General features: G+C 38.0%; 1 long non-coding RNA gene and 1 other non-coding gene across 2 annotated transcripts in view; both read left to right on the plus strand.

The window, feature by feature from the left end:
• Positions 1–20,503, plus strand: part of LOC118356991 — a 29,022-nt gene extending 8,519 nt beyond the window's left edge. The window contains exons 2-3 of the long non-coding RNA XR_004820080.1: positions 18,644–18,922; positions 20,392–20,503. This is a non-coding gene — a long non-coding RNA (uncharacterized LOC118356991). The remainder of the gene's footprint in view (positions 1–18,643; positions 18,923–20,391) is intronic.
• LOC113930004 lies at positions 18,085–18,191 on the plus strand. The gene has a single exon (XR_003522390.1). It is a non-coding gene; the product is annotated as a U6 spliceosomal RNA (small nuclear RNA).
• Positions 20,504–21,095: the final 592 nt, after the last annotated feature.

Consider the following 21,095-nt stretch of genomic DNA (forward strand, 5'->3'; position numbering starts at 1 on the left):
CTAACCTATTGAACCACCCAGGCGCCCCTCAAACATACTCTTTTAATTGACATAGTTACACCTGTGGCTCAGAATACTGTGGGAAACATGAGACTCTGAGAAAGAGACTTGCGCAAAGGTCACAACTGTTAAAGAGCAGACAGATTTGAGCCCTCAGTAGATTCGGGTGCATTATTTTCTTCTCCATTTCTCAGAGGACAGGAGGAAACAGGCCAGGAGAGGTTAAATGAGTGATAGTGCCCTGTCTCTAACTTGTCCAGCTCAGCACTCTGCATGTGGTTGTTGCTAAACTTGTATAAAGTCCTAGTTAGTCCTTGTGATTGTACAGAATATTTAGATGAAGCCTGACCCTTGGGGTAGTCTGGGTTCTTGACAACATTTATGCAGGTAATAGGAGATTTTTCTCGAAGTCCAGGCAGATGCTGTAGAAAGATGAAATGAGAATTAGGGATATAAAGAAGGCAGAGGGTGAGCAGGGCATAGCATCTCTGTGAATTGGGGATCCAGTAGAGGTGACTTGTGGGCACTTGACCTGTCTTTATAGCCACAACCACCTTTGGAAAAGAGTGAACAGCAACTACTTAAGGCTGTGGGGCATTAGGGTGTCCATGAGCACACTTGGGTAGACATCCTAGCTCTGCAAGTCACTAGTTGTACACCCTGGGTGGATCATTCCATCCCTCAGGGTCCTGCTTTCTTCATTTGTAAAATAGTGTTGATAGTACGGCTGCTCACCAACATGACAGTTGGATTAAATAAGGTCATCTATTATTTACCTTATAGGTGGCACAGAAGATGCCATCAATACATTTTGTTTCTCTTCCTTATGTCCTGTCTTTGTTGAACTTTCTTCCCTTGATACTGATTTAGGGTAAGTATTGATGAGATCTTATTCCCTTGCAAAAGAGAAATGAAGTGGAAAATAATGTTTTTTTTAAAGACCACTTTATTGAGGTATGATTGACATACAAAAACTGTACACATTTAATGTATACAACTTGATGAGTTTGGAGATAATAATAAGACTTTCTTTAATGTCTTCTTTTTTTTAAGATTTACTTATTAGAAAGAGAGAGCATGTGCACGAGTGGGGGGAGGGGCAGAGGGAGAGAATCTTCAAGCAGGCCCCCCACTGAGTGGGGAGCCCAATGTGGGGCTCGATTTCACAACCCATGAGACAATGACCTGAGCCAAAACCAAGAGTCGGACGCTCAACCCACTGAGCCACCCAGGCGCCCCATCTTTAATGTCTTCTTAGTATCGGGTACTTTCATCTATCTTACATGACTGGCAACAGGGCCTAATTTAGATATACTGAATGGGGAGTAATTAACATTGGGTAATCAGGACAGGAGAACACTGTGAAAGAGAAAGAAGATGTGTTACATACTGCTGAGCAAGGAGAAGGACAACAGGCAACTTGTCAGTGGAAATACTGCCAGCCAGAAGATAGTGGAGTAACTTCTTTACAGTATTGGTTTGAAAGGGAAAGGAAGAAAGAGGAAGGAGGGAAGGAAAGAAGGAAGGAAGGAAGGAAGGAAGGAAGGAAGGAAGGAAAGAAGGAAGGAAGGAAGGAAGGAGAAAAGAGGGAAGAAAGGAAAGAAAGAAAGAAAAAGAAAGAAAGAGAAAGAAAGAAAGAAAGAAAGAAAGAAAGAAAGAAAGAAAGAAAGAAAGAAAAAGAAAGAGAAAGAAAGAAAAAGAAAGAAAGAAAGGAAGAAAGAAACCTCATCTAGAATTCTTGGTTCAGCAAAAAATATATTTAAGAAACAAAAGTGAGATGTAGATGTCTCCAGACCTACAAAAGCTGAAAGAATTTATCACCAACAGATGTGCACTACAAGAAAGACTGAAGAAAACCTTATAATCACAAGGAAAATACAGCAGATTGAAATCTTGATCTATTTGAGGAATGAAAAGCATATAAATATAACACTTTTTTCCTTCATTTAAAAATATCTTCAGAAGATAATTGCCTAAGGCAGAAATAATAACATGTAGTAGGGTTTTTTAGCATATGTGTAATACGCATAACAAGAATAGTACAAAGGCAAGGAAGACGTAAATGGAAGTATATTATTGTATGATTCTTAATCTGTACCTAAAATTGTATATTACTTGAACATAGTTGAAACAAGTAAAAGATGTATGCTATAAATGTTTGGCTAAGCATACATCAAGAAATAAAACAGAATTATAAAACCTACTGAATTACAAAATAAGACCCCCCCCCCAAGAGGCCAAAAATATAGATAGCAGGTTGGTAGATTTAAATACAAACATATCATTAGTAACAGTCCAAATGACTGAATTAAAAGCCAGAGATTTTCAAATTGAATGTAAAAGCAATACCCAACTACATGTTACCCATAAGAAACTCATTATAAATATAAAAAAGACTAAAAGTAACAAAATGAAAAAAATATACCATACAAAAACTAATTCAAAGAATGAGGAGCTATGTTACTATCAGGCAAATTAGATTAGAGCAGAGAATACAACCAGGGATAAAAAGGATCATTTCATAATGATAATGGGGCCAATTTATCGAGAAGATGAAACAATACTAAATTTTTATGCACCAAATAAAAGTGCATCCAAATACATGATGCAAAACTGATAGACCTAAAAGAAGAAATAGACAAACCCACGATGATAGTGAGAGAATTTAATACCAATCTCTTAGTAATTGATAGGACAAGTAGAAAGAAATTCTGTGAAAATATAGTAGAATTAAACGAAAACATTCAACTCTACTGACCTAATTGACACTCTACCAAACAACAGCAAAATACCAATTTTTTCTCATGTGTGCATGGAACATTTACAAAGACAAATCACATTTTGTGCCACAAAATTCAGAGACATAACCAAATACAAGGTGTAGACCTTATTTGTATCCTGATTAGTATGAACCTTCTGAAAAAAAAAAAAAGAGGCAAAAGAGGAAATTTAAAAAGGCACTAAAACACTAATATTAAATAATGATTGTTAACTTCACAACTTCCTCTATTTATTTTGGAGTCTCATCCTTCATCATTGACCCTGCTCAGAGCCAATTCTTTTTTTCTTTCTTTTCCTATGTTATATATTTCAGGAGACTTTTATCCATAGTTAAAATATTTGGTCAAGGGGCACCTGAGTGGCTCAGTTGGTTGAGCGACTGCCTTCAGCTCGGGTCATGATCCTGGAGTCCCGGAATCGAGTCCCGCATCAGGCTCCCTGCTCGGCAGGGAGTCTGCTTCTCCCTCTGACCCTCTTCCCTCTTGTGCTCTCTCTCTCTCTCAAATAAATAAAATCTTAAAAAAATATTAAAATATTTGGTCAAATTATGGCAATTCCATTAATCAACATTATCATTTCATGTAAGATAAACAATTCAGATGTGGTTTCATGCAAATTTTTAAGGTTGACACATCTGTTCAACTGAATTATACGGACACGATATATATTTTCTTTTTTTTTTAATATTTTAGAGCGAGCATGAGTGGGGGTGGGTAGAGGGAGAGAATCCTCCAGCAGACTCTCCACTGAGCATGGAGTCTGGCCTGGGGCTCCATCTCATGACCCATGAGACCATGACCTAGCTGATACCAAGAGTCAGACACTTAACTGACTGAGCTGCCCATGTACCCCACAATATATATTTTCTTAAAGTCCTTTGAATTAAGACATTGATTTGTTTCCCAAAAGGATGCATTAGATTTTCCTAATTGCCTTCTATCACTCACCCTCCTCAATCATGGGCCCAAGGAAGGGATGGGTTTTCTGCTGGGTTAGGGTGGTAAAGAATTGCCCAAGGGTAGAGCCACAAGCAGGACAGAGTTTATTCACTTTCCAGAGGGGAGAGGGGCCATACATCTAGAGAAATGTCTGCCCCAAGTTTCTGTCAGGCTGGGCCTTTTAAGGGATTTTTAAGGATGGAAGAAGGTTGCAGCTGTGCCCATGGCAGGGTGTGGGGAAGGGGTCAATTTTTGGCCAGGTGGAGCAGAAGGCAGCAGGTTTTTCGAGGGGCTCTGTCCAGGGCTCGTCTGGGATGTGGATTGTGGTCAGGCTAGAGAAGAATATATTTTGTAGTTAGGGTCAGAAAAACAAAGAGATAGGGCCAAATACAGACACCTGTGAGTTTTGTATGAAAGTGGGACTGGGCGGGGTGGGGGAGGGGGTGTTTTGAATAGATTCGTTTCGTGCTAGAAGTAAACCCAGATGCGAATTGTAGACATGAGGGAGGAGGAGAGGAGCCATCATGCAGAGAACTCCAAGAAGTTTTCCAGACTCAGGCTCCTCTTACAGGAGGAGGATGGACTTAACCATCCAGTGCTAGAAATACTCCTAGGGGCCTGTGGGAGAAGAGCCTTCTGAATTTTCTGATTCCTGATTCAAATCTCCCTTGAGATGGAACTGGGAAGTTCCAATTGTTGATGAATTTGCATGTCACAGTTCGAGCCTGTTTGAGGGCAGTGTATGGACTCCTGCAGGAAGGCAGACAGGGCCCCTTAGCAGAGAATACGGAGCTGGGCCACAGGCCAGGCAGAGAACAGGGGCTAAGAGTACCTGCAGCTTTCCACGCCTCTGTCACCTGGGAACTTCACACAGAAGACCAGAGCCCAGAAGAAATAATCCTCCAGGAAGGGAATGAAGAAAACTACTAGTGAGGAACACTTATTATTCATTAGTTTATGGTTGTTTGGAGAAGGACTATTACACTGGAGAAGAACAATTTTATATTCTGATCGTAGTTCTATTTTGTAAAAATGTATTACTCCAAAGTGAGATATTAGTGACTCAACTGAGTACACTTAAGATTTTTGCACTTCACTGTGTGTTAATTATATGTCAGTGAAAGAAATAAGAAACAACAAAAATCATATTATAAAAAGAGCAAAAGGAAAAATTTTAAATGTGTCACCAGTAATGGAAATTATTCCAGTGAGAAAGGATAATAGAAAGGCTCGACTAGGGGCACCTGGGTGGCTCAGTTGGTTAAGCGTCTGCCTTTGGCTCAGGTCGTGATCCCAGGGTCCTGGGACCGAGTCCCGCACAGGGCTCCTTGCTTGGTAGGGAGTCTCCTTTTCTTTCTCACTCTCCTTCTGTGCTCTCTCTCTCTCAAATAAATAAAATCTTTTTTTTTTAAAAAAAAGGCTCAACTATTTCATATTTCTAAAGGACAGTTCAAAGTGTTCCCCCTAAGATGCTTACCTCTTAGAAAATGATAAAAGAATGTAATTAATGATCATTCATATTAACGATTACAGTTAAAAGCAGCAGAATTATTTGGAAATAATCATTGGTGGGGTTATAATATCTTGCTTTAATATCTTTATGCAGATATTTCCATTTTTTTCCTGTGTACAATTTTGACTTACATTTCCAAATTCATAGTCCCCTTTTTATTAGTTTGCATCAAAGGTTCTTTGAATTTTAATCATTACCAAAAAAAACCAATGTTTTTTCTCCTGTTTTCATAATTTCAGATTGTCTCATCCCTCTTTATGGACATTCTTCATTAATATCATCCTTATTCAAGATAAGATCACTATAGTCATGGGAATAAAAGGTACAGCATAGGGAATAGTAGTCAGTGGTGCTATAATAGTGATGTATGGGGACAGATGGGAGCTATACTGTGGTAAGCATGGCATAATGTATAGAGTTGTTGAATAGCTATGCTGCATACCTGAGACTAATGTAACATTGGGTGTCAACCAGACTCAAAAAAAATAAAAATAAAAAAGCCAAGCAGCAGGTGAACTTTCCTATCTCCAATAACTTCCCAAGGACTGTTTTAATTCAATTTTAAAGTAGAATATGCTGATGCCAGTAAGCAAGGCAGGTGGCACAGACCCCGAGCAATTGGCCTCATAGCTGTGTCTGCATGTGCACAGGGATCACTAAGGTGGGAGCCACAGAAGCAAATAGTAGTGACAACAATGGGTACAGTTCCAGGAGAGAAGAGGGGCTCCACGTGGAACAGCAAGCACAGGGATCTGGCTGGATTCCTGACCATTCCTGGACCCCACCCGTCTAGTGACGTAATTATTAACTCTCTGGCCTGAGCACCAGAACAGGTACTGTAGATGCCCAGGCAGTAAACTTTGTCAGTAAATTATTACAAAATAACAACATATCCATGGACATTGCAATAAAACATATCAAGAGGTTAGAATTCTTCAAAGAGTTCAGAGTCTCTGAAAATGTGAAAATTGCTGGGTCAATGCAAGTACCCACAAGCTTAGAAATACAAATTACATTTAAAGATCACCCAGTTCAACAGAAAAAAAAAAAAAACAACTCCACTGTGTTTTTACATGAAGCTTTGCATAAACCAATTATTAAGACAATTTGAAAATTAATTTTTCTTTTTAATTGAACATACAGAGACAATGTGTAAACAGGTGTTTTGCGCTATTTCATGAAGGCACTTTTTGTTTCTTGCATGACCTCCACAAATTACAGAAAATGTTATAGGAAACATTAAATTGCCATTGCATAACCTTTAAAGTTAAATTCAGACAGGAAACTCAACTGTATGAAGAGCTAAATCTTTTTAGAAAAAGTGTTGTGAAACTCATCAACTGTAAATGTACTATAATTTATACTTCAAGATAATTTATCAGAAATATGTCCCAGTGTTGTCATAGTCTATAAAATACTCTTAACAACTCCAGTAATGGTTGCATCAATAGAAATAGTCTTCTCAAAATTAAAAATTATCAAAAATCAGTTGCAATCTTGGATTTGCCAAGAGCTACTCACTTTGCTTTCAATTATATCAATTTGATAATAAAGTTACTAAAAGTGTAAATTTTGAAGACGTAGTAAGTTTGCATAAAGACAAGCCAAAAATATCTGCTCAATCAAGACATCTAAATAATGTAGTATTTTATCCATTATTTTATATAAATTATGACACCAAAATAATATTTTTTTACAATTTTAAAATTTACATTCTTATATATCATTATTACCTCTATTATATTTTATAAGTAACAAAATATTTTTAAGGTAAAATCTTTATATTTTAGTATCCTTAGTAGTCCTTTCTTTTAGATTTTTGAACAAGGGTCCCCATATATTCATTTTTTAAAATAATTTTTTATTGTTATGTTAATCACCATACATTACATCATTAGTTTTTGATGTGTTCCATTATTCATTGTGCATAACACCCAGTGCTCCACGCAGAATGTGCCCTCTTTAATACCCATCATCAAGCTAACCCATCCCCCCACCCCCTCCCCCTAGAACCCTCAGTTTGTTTTTCAGAGTCCATCATCTCTAATGCTTCTTCTCCCCCTCTGACTTCCTCCCCTTCATTCTTCCCCTCCTGCTATCTTCTTCTTCTTTTTTTTTCTTAACATATATTGCATTATTTGTTTCAGAAGTACAGATCCGTGATTCATCAGTCTTGTACAATTCACAGTGTTCACCATAGCACATACCCTCCCCAATGTCTATCACCCAGGCACGCAATCCCTCCCACCCCCCACCACTCCAGCAACCCTCAGTTTGTTTCCTGAGATTAAGAATTCCTTATATCAGTGAGGTCATATGATACATGTCTTTCTCTGATTGACTTATTTCACTCAGCATAACACCCTCCAGTTCCATCCACGTCGTTGCAAATGGCAAGATCTCATTCCTTTTGATGGCTGCATAATATTCCATTGTATAAATATATATATATACCACATCTTCTTTATCCATTCATCTGTCGATGAATATCTTGGCTCTTTCCACATTTGGCTATTGTGGACATTGCTGCTATAAACATCGGGGTGCACGTACCCCTTCGGATCCCTACATTTGTATCTTTGGGGTAAATACCCAGTAGTGCAATTGCTGGATCGTATGGTAGCTCTATTTTCAACTGTTTGAGGAACCTCCATACTGTTTTCCAGAGGGGTTGCACCAGCTTGCATTCCCACCAACAGTGTAGGAGGGTTCCCCTTTCTCCACATCCCCGCCAACATCTGTCGTTTCCTGACTTGTTAATTTTAGCCATTCTGATGGGTGCGAGGTGGTATCTCATTGAGGTTTTGATTTGGATTTCCCTGATGCCGAGCGATGTTGAGCACTTTTTCATGTGTCTGTTGGCCATTTGGATGTCTTCTTTGGAAAAATGTCTGTTCATGTCTTCTGCCCATTTCTTGATTGGATTATTTGTTCTTTGGGTGTTGAGTTTGATAAGTTCTTTATAGATTTTGGATACTAGCCCTTTATCTGATATGTCATTTGCAAATATTTTCTCCCATTCTGTCGGTTGTCTTTTGGTTTTGTGGACTGTTTCTTTTGCTGTGCAAAAGCTTTTTATCTTGATGAGATCCCAATAGTTCATTTTTGCCCTGGCTTCCCTTGCCTCTGGCGATGCTTCTAGGAAGAAGTTGCTGCAGCTGAGGTCGAAGAGGTTGCTGCCTGTGTTCTCCTTTAGGATTTGGATGGACTCCTGTCTCACGTTTAGGTCTTTCAACCATTTGGAGTCTATTTTTGTGTGTGGTGTAAGGAAATGGTCCAGTTTCATTCTTCTGCATGTGGCTGTCCAATTTTCCCAACACCATTTGTTGAAGAGACTGTCTTTTTTCCATTGGACATTCTTTCCTGCTTTGTCAAAGATGAGTTGACCATAGAGTTGAGGGTCCATTTCTGGGCTCTCTATTCTGTTCCATTGATCTATGTGTCTGTTTTTGTGCCAGTACCATACTGTCTTGATGATGACAGCTTTGTAATAGAGCTGGAAGTCCGGAATTGTGATGCCACCAGCTTTGCTTTTTCTTTTTCAAGATTCCTCTGGCTATTCGGGGTCTCTTCTGGTTCCATACAAATTTTAGGATTATTTGTTCCATTTCTTTGAAAAAGGTGGATGGTATTTTGATGGGGATTGCATTGAATGTGTAGATTGCTCTAGGTAGCATTGACATCTTCACAATGTTGGTTCTTCCAATCCATGAGCATGGAACGTTTTTCCATTTCTTTGTGTCTTCTTCAATTTCTTTCATGAGTATTTTATAGTTTTCTGAGTACAGATCCTTTGCCTCTTTGGTTGAATTTATTCCTAGGTATCTTATGGTTTTGGGTGCAATTGTAAATGGGATCGACTCCTTGATTTGTCTCTCTTCTGTCTTGTTGGTGTATAGGAATGCCACTGATTTCTGTGCATTGATTTTATATCCTGCTACTTTACTGAATTCCTGTATGAGTTCCAGCAGTTTTGGGGTGGTCTTTTGGGTTTTCCACATACAGTATCATATCATCTGCAAAGAGTGAGAGTTTGACTTCCTTTTTGCCGATTTGGATGCCTTTGATTTCTTTTTGTTGTCTGATTGCTGTGGCTGGGACTTCTAAAACTATGTTGAATAGCAGTGGTGAGAGTGGACATCCCTGCCGCGTTCCTGACCTTAGGGGAAAAGCTCTCAGCTTTTCCCCATTGAGAATGATATTCGCTGTAGGTTTTTCATAGATGGCTTTTATGATATTGAGATATGTACCCTCTATTCCTATACTCTGAAGAGTTTTGATCAAGAAAGGATGCTGTACTTTGTCAAATGCTTTTTCTGCATCTATTGAGAGGATCATATGATTCTTGTTCTTTCTTTTGTTAATGTATTGTATCACGTTGATTGATTTGCAGATGTTGAACCAGCCTTGCAGGCCAGGGATAAATCCCACTTGGTCACGGTGAATAATCCTTTTAATGTACTGTTGGAGCCTATTGGCTAGTATTTTGGTGAGAATTTTTGCATCCATGTTCATCAAGGATATTGGTCTGTAATTCTCCTTTTTGATGGGGCCTTTGTCTGGTTTTGGGATCAAGGTAATCCTGGCCTCATAAAATGAGTTTGGAAGTTTTCCTTCCATTTCTATTTTTTGGAACAGTTTCAGGGAATAGATATTAATTCTTCTTTAAATGTCTGATAGAATTTCCCTGGGAAGCCATCTGGCCCTGGGCTTTTGTTTCTTGGGAGATTTTTGATGACTGCTTCAATTTCCTTAGTGGCTATAGGTCTGTTCAGGTTTTCTCTTTCTTCCTGGTTCAATTTTGGTAGTTGATCCATCTCTAGGAATGCACCCATTTCTTCCAGGTTATCTCATTTGCTGGCATAGAGTTGCTCATAAGATATTCTTATAATTGTTTGTATTTCTTGGGTGTTGGTTGTGATCTCTCCTCTTTCATTCATGATTTTGTTGATTTGGGTCATTTCTCTTTTCTTTTTGATAAGTCTGGCCAGGGGTTTATCAATCTTGTTAATTCTTTCAAAGAACCAGCTCCTAGTTTCGTTGATCTGTTCTACTGTTCTTTTGGTTTCTATTTCATTGATTTCTACTCTGATCTTTATTATTTCTCTTCTCCTGCTGGGTTTAGGCTTTATTTGCTGTTTTTTCTCTAGCTCCTTTAGCTGTAGGGTTAGGTTGTGTGTTTGAGACCTTTCTTGTTTCTTGAGAAAGGCTTGTATTGCTATATACTTTCCTCTCAGGACCGCCTTTGCTGTATCCCAAAGATTTTGAACAGTTGTGTTTTCATTTTCATTGGTTTCCATGAATTTTTTTAATTCTTCTTTAATTTCCTGGTTGACCCATTCATTCTTTAGTAGGATGCTCTTTAGCCTCCATGTATTTGAGTTCTTTCCGACTTTCCTCTTGTGATTGAGTTCTAGTTTCAGAGCATTGTGGTCTGAAAATATGCAGGGAATAATCCCAGTCTTTTGGTACCGGTTGAGACCTGATTTGTGACCTAGGATGTGATCAATTCTGGAGAATGTTCCATGGGCACTAGAGAAGAATGTGTATTCCATTGCTTTGGGATGGAATGTTCTGAATATGTCTGTAAAGTCCATTTGGTCCAGTGTTTCATTTCAAGTTTTTATTTCCTTGTTGATCTTTTGCTTAGATGATCTGTCCATTTCAGTTAGGGGGGTGTTAAAGTCCCCCACTATTATTGTATTGTTGTCAATGTGTTTCTTTGCTTTTGTTATTAATTGCCTTATATAATTGGCTGCTTCCCATGTTAGGAGCATAGATATTTACAATTGTTAGATCTTGTTGGATAGACCCTTTAAGTAGGATATAGTGTCCTTCTTCATCTCTTATTACAGTCTTTGTTTTAAAATCTAATTTGTCTGATATAAGGATTGCCACCCCAGCTTTCTTTTGGTGTCCATTAGCATGGTAGATGGTTTTCCACCCCCTCACTTTCAATCTGGGGGTGTCTTTGGGTCTAAAATGAGTCTCTTGCAGACAGCATATTGATGGGTCTTGTTTTTTAATCCAATCTGATAGCCTGTGTCTTTTGACTGGGGCATTTAACTCATTTACATTCAGGGTAACTATTGAAAGATATGAATTTAGTGCCATTGTAGTGCCTGTAAGGTGACTGTTACTGTATATTGTCTGTGTTCCTTTCTGATCTATGCTGCTTTTAGGCTCTCTTTTTGCTTAGAGGACCTCTTTCAATATTTCTTGTAGGGCTGGTTTTGTGTTTGCAAATTCCTTTAGTTTTTGTTTGTCCTGGAAGCTTTTTATCTCTCCTTCTATTTTCAATGATAGCCTAGCTGGATATAGTATTCTTGGCTGCATATTTTTCTCGTTTAGTGCTCTGAAGATATCATGCCAGTCCTTTCTGGCCTGCCAGGTCTCTGTGGATAGGTCTGTTGCCAATCTAATGTTTCTACCATTGTAGGTTACATATCTCTTCTCCCGAGCTGCTTTCAGGATTTTCTCTTTGTCTCTGAGACTCGTAAGTTTTACTATTAGATGTCGGGGTGTTGACCTATTTTTATTGATTTTGAGAGGGGTTCTCTGTGCCTCCTGGATGTTAATGCCTATTTCCTTCCCCACATTAGGGAAGTTCTCTGCTATTATTTGCTCCAAAATGCCTTCTGCCCCTCTCTCTCTTTCTTCTTCTTCTGGGATCCCAATTATTCTAATGTTGTTTCATCTTATCGTATCGCTTATCTCTCAAATTCTGCCCTCGTGATCCTGTAGTTGTTTCTCTCTCTTTTTCTCAGCCTCTTTATTTTCCATCATTTGGTCTTCTATATCGCTGATTCTTTCTTCTGCCTCATTTATCCTAGCAGTTAGTGCCCCCATTTTTGATTGCACCTTATTCATAGCCTTTTTGATTTCAACTTGGTTAGATTTTAGTTCTTTTATTTCTCCAGAAAGCGTTTCTCTAATAACTTCCATGCTTTTTTCAAGCCCAGCTAGTATCTTTAAAGTCATGATTCTGAACTCTAGGTCCGACGTCGTACTAATGTCAGTATTGAGTAGGTCCCTGGCAGACGTACTACCTCTTGTTCTTTTTGCTGAGGTGATTTTTTTCGTCTTATCATTTTGTCCAGAGGAGAATAGATGAATGAGACAACAGAATGCTAACAGGTTAACAACATCTCCAGCAAATATACTCTATACAAATCAGAAAAGACCTGAAACCAGGGGACAAGAAAGGGAAAGAAAGAAGAGAAAAAAAAAAAAGGGAAAAGAAAAAGATAAAAACAAACAAAAACAGAACAAAAAAACCAGAATATGATCAAATATGATCAGGCTAGTGCATAGACCAGTGCCACACACTAGCTTTTGGGCATATTTTGGTCTGTTAGAAGAAAATGCCTGCTAAAATTTTAAAGGAAGAAAGACTTATATATGTACAAAATAAGGGTTGATACAATGAAGGGATGGAAGATGACTGTAAAGATGAAAATTATAAAAGATTTTATAAAAGATATTGATAAGATAAGAAGTTGCTTTTTAAAAAGAAAGAAGAAGATTTAAAAAGAAAAAGAAAAAAGAAAAAAAAAGGGAGAGAATGTGATCAGGCAGGAGAATAGAACAAAGCCATACACTAGTGATTTAGGGTATATTTTGATCTGTTAGAGGAAATTGTATCTCAAAATTTTAAAGAGAGAACAGCTTATATATATATAGATATATGCCAAAAATAAGGGTAACTACTATGAAGGGATAAAAATATGACTCTAAAAATGAAAAATAAAAAAAATTAAAAAAAAGGGATTGATAAGATGTTGTTTGAAAAAGGGAAAAAGAAAAATTAAAAAAAAACAGTTAAAAAAATTAACTTTGAAAAGCTAATGAATTATGGTAAAAAAGCCAGGAATTCTAGGTGCAGTATTCCCCTAGCGCTGGAGTTCTCCCATTCTCCTTGATCGGTAAACTTGGTCTTGGCTTGCTGGCTGTTCGTGCTGATCTTCTGGGGGAGGGGCCTGTTGCCATGGTTCCCAGATGTCTTTGCGGGAGGCGGAATTGCCCCGCCCTTGTGAGTCCGGGCTAAGCAAGCTGCTCCGGTTTGCTCTCAGGAGCTTTTGTTCCCTGCAAGCTCTTGGTACAGCTTTGGAGGACCAGGGCGAAAATGGTGGCCTCCCAATCTCTGCCCGGAAGAGCTGAGAACTTGGGGCCCCGCTCCTCAGTGTGCCCCCAGAGAAAAGCAGTCACTCCCGTCTCCCCGGTCTCCAGCCACACTCCGTGCTCACCCGGCCTGTGATCGAGCGTTTCTATGTCTGGAACCTGACCCCGTGTGGAGTCTCCAAACCCAGCAGATCCCTGCGGTGCGCTTCCGTGCCGCTCCTCCCAGGGGAGGAAGGGGAGTCTCCACGGCTCTGCCGCTTGTTGGGTCCCTCCTGGAGGAGCAGTAGCCCGATTGGGCCGCGGATCACAGTTTATGGCCACCCCGAGCTGAGAGCCCGAGCCTCAGCTCTGTCTCTGCAGCCAGCTTCCCTGCTCCGATACTTGGGACCTCTGCTGCACTCAGGCACCTCCGGTCTTTCTGTGACCCCGAGGGTTCTGAGACCACACTGTCCCACGAGGGTTCCACCCCCTGCTTAGCCACTGGAGCGACGTCCCTCAGCGGAGCCGACTTCTAAAAGTTCCAATTTTGTGCTCCACGGCTCTATCACTTGCCAGAAGCGGCCGACGGAGGCCCCCTCCCCCGCCGTCTATCCTCCCGAATATCGCCTCGGATTCACTTCTCCGCACGTCCTACCTTCCAGTAAGTGGTCGCTTTTCTGTTCAGAGTGTTGTTACTATTCTTATCTTCGATCTCCTGTTGAGTTCGTAGGTGTTCAGAATGGTTTGATCCCTATTCAGCTGAATTCCTGAGACCAGACAAAATCCAGGTCTCCTACTCCTCCGCCATCTTCCCCATATATTCATTTTGCAGTGGGCCCTAACATAAAACAATATGTTACACACACTCCTATTTACGCAATAATTTTTTGGTTTTATGATTAGAATTTTTCATCTGTAGGGCAAATACAGTTTGCTTTGATATTCTTTCAGTTAGTTTATATGTTGATGCATTTTACAAAATTGTGTACCTTTAAGAAAATTTTGATATTTAACATGATGCTCAGAGTGCACTGCAGTTATATCTCACCTGTACATGAAAGACCACAAATAGTGATTTGTATTATTTGAAGGAAAAGTAACAGGAGTACCAACCACCACCCTAGTTTTGATCCCACAGCTCCAGATACTCTGGGCTCTTTGCTATCTGGAAATGTCCCAAAAGCTTAGAACAATGTCTGTCAGAGAGTAGGTATCCAGTAAATATTTGCTGAATAATTGAATAAAAAATTTCTTGATTCTGTGCATGGGAAAATAAAGTTTTAAGTAACTGCATCTCTTCAGCTTAATAAGTGTTATTTAATATATATAATATATTTATGGAGTAGGAACATATGCTGTTTAGATTCTGAGTGTTGAGTAAATAGGATGTTATTTAATATATATTTTGTAGGGATAGAGAACATATGACCTAGGATTGCCTAGGTCATATGTTCAGCTAAAGCTGAAAACGTGGTTGTTGGAGGAAGGGTAGGCCTGTGAGCTTAAAGATGATAATGTAAGAGTCAGCATCAGCTGAGATTGGGAGAAATGAGGTAAATTCTATGATAAGCGAGCAACAATTGGGTAAGGACTAAATCACCCAGTAATAATGACAGGTTACTTCATATGTATGAAGACTTCTTTGGGTTCATGGTACCTACACCCCTTATTGACCAGAAAGGTCCATGAATTAGACCTGCTGTTTCTGGCCTGAGCACAGTGGCTCTTGTGACATTGGCAGCGATATTTTTTTTGGCATCTGATTCAAGAGACAGAGTCTGTAGAGAAAAGTCCAGAAACATTTTTAAGTTGCCATTGCCATAATTAAGACCGTGGGCTGAATGCTTTGAAAAACAAAGAAACATCAAAGCTCTCAAAATCTTCACTTAAACCCTGTGGCTTAAGGTTAAAGACTGGCAGGAAAAATTTAAGTAACAGTATAAGTGACCTATTTGACAACTCTTTCTTCTACATTTGAGTTAATTTTCTGGATATGTGTTGCTTCTTATTATTTTAAAAATATTTACATAGGATAGAAATTTAAAATTCATTTATCTAAAATGCTTACAAACTCACTGTAATTATGTGTAGTATATACAGATGATTCGTTCTAATTGAATTATTCTCTTTATCCCAGTTTTCTTTCTAATGCTGAATCCCCTCAGATTTTAAATTCAAAATCTGAACAATATCACAAGATATTTGATGCATAAGTTAGATCCCTATGGAAAATTAAGCCAAGTATCATGGGCTCCATGGTAAAATATCTAGTTCATAAACAAGAACCAAATTAATCATAATATGGAGTAATTTTTGTTTTCTAGTTATTGTGAAGTTGAGATTATCATTTAGACATATAGTCCCCAAAGTTTAGTGTTCATTATAATTAGTAGGTTTACTCTACTCTAGCTGAACGATTGGAGCTGTGTAAACATGGATTCAAAACCCAAAAATGGGGGCAGCTGAGTGGCCCAGTGGGTTGAGCCTCTGACTCTTGGTTTTGGCTCAGGTCGTGATCTCAGGGTCTTGAGATGGAACCAGCGTAGGCTCTGCACCCCACTTCAGGCTCTGAGCTCAGTGAGGAGGCTGCTTAGGATTGTCTCTCCCTCTCCCTCTACCCCTCCCGCCCCCACGCCCATGCTCAAACATGCACTCTCTCTCTAAAAAAAGAAAAGATAAATCTTAAAAAAGAATGTTTTCTAAGCTCTAGCTACTGGAAAAGAAGCCTGACATATGGTAATGTGGAGATGTTTTCTGGAAATATCAAGTTGATACTCTTTCCAGTTATACTGGATTCAACAAGTACCAAGAGTTTTGACTCCCAACTTTCCCAGGCTCTGCTAGAACACCACACAGACACTGAGAATAGTAGGCACATATGCTGTTCAGATTTTGAGTGTTGAGTAAATAGGATTTCCTGAAATGAACAGAAGAGAAAAAGAAGGCTCATATTACTTGATGGTTTGGGCCCAATCTAACTGGAGTGATGGCATTGCTATTCATAGAGTCTGGGTAACTGTTGGTGAAACAGAGGGAAAATAATAGTTCCATATATGTTTATCTTTTTATCAATATGTAAGAGCTCCTTAATGGTAGAGAAATATAGCTTTCACTTGATATAACTTGCAATTTTTATTGTTTTATGGGTTATTTTTAAACATTGCTAATTATACATTTTTGATAATTGTATTTTATTGTGGGTACATTTTTCATTAGACTTTTAAATGCCTTTCTCACACAAAGATTTTTAAATAACTCTTATCTTCTTTTTTTTTTAAGATTTTATTTATTTATTTGACAGAGAGAGACACAGCGAGAGAGGGAACACAAGCAGGGGGAGTGGGAGAGGGAGAAGCAGGGAGCCCAATGTGGGGCCCGACCCCGGGACCCTGGGATCATGACCTGAGCCGAAGGCAGATGCTTAATGACCGAGCCACCCAGGCACCCCAAATAACTCTTATCTTCTTTAGTACACTTTAATTTAATCTTAACACTTAAATCTTTGATCTGTTTGAAGTTATTCTACAGTAAAGTATGTAATAGAAGTGAAAATTTATTTTCCCCCATAGGGCTATCAAGTAGTCTCAAGTTTCAAGTCTAATTATTGAATATTTCATCTTTTTTAGGCTAATAGTAATCACCAACTTTATAACATATAAAATTTATGTATATGATTGAGCTTATTGTTTTGTTCTTTTGAGAAGATAATATACAAAATCCAAGTTTGGAAATTTGAATCTCAAGAGCCATTGGAACATCTGTGTATCTCTGAATCCTTCTTCTAATTCACCTCCATTGTTCACGCTATTCTGTCTTACTGAAGTCTGATGTACTGCATATATTGAAACATGCTTGAACTTCATCAGATGCAAACTGATCAATGTACCATTTCTATTTCTAATTTACTCTAAGTATATTCATTCCATCTGTCATGCCTGCTGCCTTTAGCCTTGCTTGCTGCTTTATATTGCATGCCCCATGGATCCTCACTGTGCACAGAGACAGAAAGCTGGAAAATATATACAAAGAAGTTCTAGACTATGAAGAATTATGAGCCCAGAGGATGGCTAAGAGAGGTTAGGGTCACAAACATTCTCATTGGAGCCCAGTGTCCCTTTCTTGCATGCTCAGAAATGTGTCATTGTCTTCCACCAGTGCCTTAAGAGAAGCCACATTTCACAATGTACAGTAAGGTGTCTGGGGAGTGCAGGATGATCTGGCATATGCTAATTCACTCTCAGTACTACCTGCCATGATCTGTACTGCTATTGATACAGGTCCCTGCAAAAAGAAAAGAATTAACAGCTCTGTAACTCCCTCTTCCATGTAAACACTCTGATGGAATTTACAAGTAGGAAGATAACCAACGAAGTTCTCATCTAAGAATGTTTTTAGCGGAATTTTTGCATTGCTTGCTATAAACGAATCTGGAATTTATGGATTAGGGGTACAATTTAGAGAACAGAAGTTAGTCAGGTAAGTTCCCTGTGTAACTGATGGAATGTAAAAACAAAGAGGCTCTGAACTTAAATAGCTTCCTAGGACAAGCTGTACAACACATGTACAACATACACAGTGAACAGTCATCTCTTTGCCCGAAAACAAAATATATCCCGGTGCAAAAATCTATTTTTTGGGAGGTACAGATGATAGTTCAGACCCTTCCAGAGATAGATGTTGTTATCTTTGTGCTTGCTTTTTGCTTGTATCTTTCACTGATTATTAGTAAAATTTGCTGTTAAGTAAAGTACAGTGCTCGCTTTGGCAGCACATATGCTAAAATTGGAATAACACAGAGAAGATTAGCATGGCCCCTGTACAAGGATGACACACTATTAATTAAAATGCATTCTTTCTAGGGCTCTGCTTTGACAATTTGACCTCTGTGGGTAGAGTGTAAGGACTTTTAATCAGAACTGTGCCATTCAACCAGCTTTTAGTGTGCTTCTGAAACTGCTATAAATTCTTTTTTGTGTGTGTATTTGTTAATTCTATTTTAACGGACCCAATGGGTATCCATCCATTTTTTTTAATTCTTATGCTCAACTTCTCATTATTATCTTATTTTCTCCAAAATTTTCAATTATTTTAGGTCTTTAAATTTTCTGGTTCTTGTGTTTTTCTGCTACATTTGATTCCTTGGGGGGCAATCATTAATTTTGATAAAGTTATTCATAAAATCATTGTTTTCTCCCTAGGTTGTACAGGAGATCACAGTCCTTCTGTTTGGCTCATCATATTCAAAACACTCAATTAGAATCAAAACACTTGATTTCTTAGTTGAACTGCTTGTTCCCTTCTCATTTTATAGGAATAGAAAATTCCTCACATCTTCGCATCAAGAACAGCGATGCCAAAGTGGTCCATCTGGTGTGTAAAGCTGCAGGGTGGTACCCAGAGCCTGAGGCAAGCTGGAAAGCTCTAAGAAAATAATTTAAAGCCACACTCTAAAGGTGACAGCACAAATGGAAAAAGTTTATTCTCCAATGAATCTTTAATCCTGGTAACTGAACTCAAAAAGACTGTGCTCTCTGTTCCATCCTCATCTCCAGGCTCAACCAGAAAAAGGGGACAACTATTCCTGTTTCAGGTTAGTGTCTATAATTATATCTCATCGCCTGGAGAAGTGTTTTTAAAATGGAACGCATATTGTTGAGTTTCTAACAGAAAGAAAAATGATACTGAGTTCCTGTCCTGTACTTGTTAGGCAGCCTTACCAAATGTACTACATCATTCTCTGATCTTTATTATTTTCTTCTTTCTGCTAGCTTTGAGTTTACATGGTTCTTCTTTTTCTAGTTCTTTAAGGTGTAGATTTAGGTTGTTGAATTGAAATCTTTCTTTTTTAACATAAGGGTTTACAGCTATAAATTGTCTCTTTAGTACTGCTTTTATTGTATTCTGTAAATTTTAGCATGTTGTGTTTCGTTTTCATTTGTCTGAAAATATTTTCTAATATCCCTTGCAGTTTCTTTGAACTGTTAGTTGCTTAAAAGTGTGGTGTTTAATTTCCACATACTTGTGAATTTTTTGGTTTCCCTTCTGCTATTTTTATTTTCATTCCATTATGATTGGAAAGATACTTTGTGTGATTTTAGTCTTTTAAAATTTATTAATGATTGTTTTGTGGTCTAATATATTGTCTATCCTGAAGAATGTTCCATGTGCACTTAAGAAAAATATTTTCTGTTGTTGGGAGGAATGTTCTGTATGTGTCTGTTAGGTGTATTTGGTCCTTTGGTGGTGTTCAAGTCCTCTATTTCCTTATTGATATCCTGTCTGGTTGTTTCATACATTATTGAAATTGCGGTATTGAAGTGTCCTACTATTGTAGATCTGTCTATTTCTGTCTCCAATTCTAACAATGTTTGCTTCATCCAGTTTGGAGATATGTTTGGTGTATATATGTGTATAATTGTTATATCTTCTTGGTGAATTGATCCTTTTATCAATATATAATGTCCTTCTTTGTCTCTTATAACAGTTTCTGATTTAAAGTCTATTTTATCTGTTATTAGTATAGCCACCCTGCTCTCTTTTAGTTATTTGCATGGATATCTTTTTCCCATCCTTTCACTTACACATTATAGTGTCCTTAGATCTAAAGTGAGTCTCGTAGACAACATATAGTTGGATCATTTTTTAATTCATTTTTGTCAATCTCTACCTTTTGATTGTGGATTTTAATCCATTTACATTTAAAGTAATTGCTGGTAAGATAGGACTTTCTTTTGTCATCTTGTCATTTTCTATGTCTTGTAGTTTTTGTACCTCACTTCATTACTACTTTTCTTTGTATTTAGTTAATTTTTTGTATTTATGTGTTTTTATTCCCTTCTCACTTCCTTTGGTGTATATTTTATAGCTACTTTTTTGTGGTTACCATGGGGATTACATAAAACATCCTGAAGTTATAACAATCTATTTTGAATTGATACCAATTTACTTTCAGTCATATCCAAAAACTACTTCTTTATAGCTATAAATTAAACTTTATATATTGTGAACCTATTCATATAGATTTATTATTTTTATGCCTTTTTCTTTTAAATACTATAGAAAATAAAAAGTGGAGTTCAACAAGCCAAAAGTACAATACAAGCATACCTCTGAGATATTGCAGGTTCAGTTCCAGACCACGGCAATAAGGCAAATATTGCAATAAAGCACGTCAAATAAATTTTTTGGTATCCCAGTGCATATAAAAGTTAGTTTTTAAGCAATTAAACAACCAGCCCTCCCTCCTGCCTTCTTCATTTTTCCTCTTCCCACCTGCCTCTCCTCTATAGCCATCTCTGGTATCACAGCCTGGGGTCAATATGGAATTTACTGGGACCACTTCCTAGAATTCACAGCATATGTTCCATTTTCTTTGCTAATTATAGTGGCAGACATATAGTAATTTTTCATACTTTTGTGCTAAATTTTTTTCCATCCCTTCCTTCTCTGTGTCTTCTGAAGTTCCATGGTCTTTACTAAAACTGTTTCATCACAGTTGACCTTAGTTTGAAGATCAGGAACTTTGTCTTCTTATTCTTCATCAATCTGTGTAATGTGCTTTTTTTTTTTTTAAACTAAAGGAAAATTACAGACATTTTAGTACAATGAGTTTCTACCATGTTGATCCAGGGTAATAAATCATCCAGATTTGTTTGGGACTAGACCAGTTAAGTAGTGAAAGTTATGTGTCCCAGGGAACCCCTTTTCATGATACAGAAACTCCCAGTTTTCTGTAATGGGTGCAGAAGGTTGGAGGAAAACTC

The sequence above is a fragment of the Zalophus californianus genome, chromosome 5, assembly GCF_009762305.2.
Source record: "Zalophus californianus isolate mZalCal1 chromosome 5, mZalCal1.pri.v2, whole genome shotgun sequence".
NCBI classification, from domain to species: Eukaryota; Metazoa; Chordata; class Mammalia; order Carnivora; family Otariidae; genus Zalophus; species Zalophus californianus.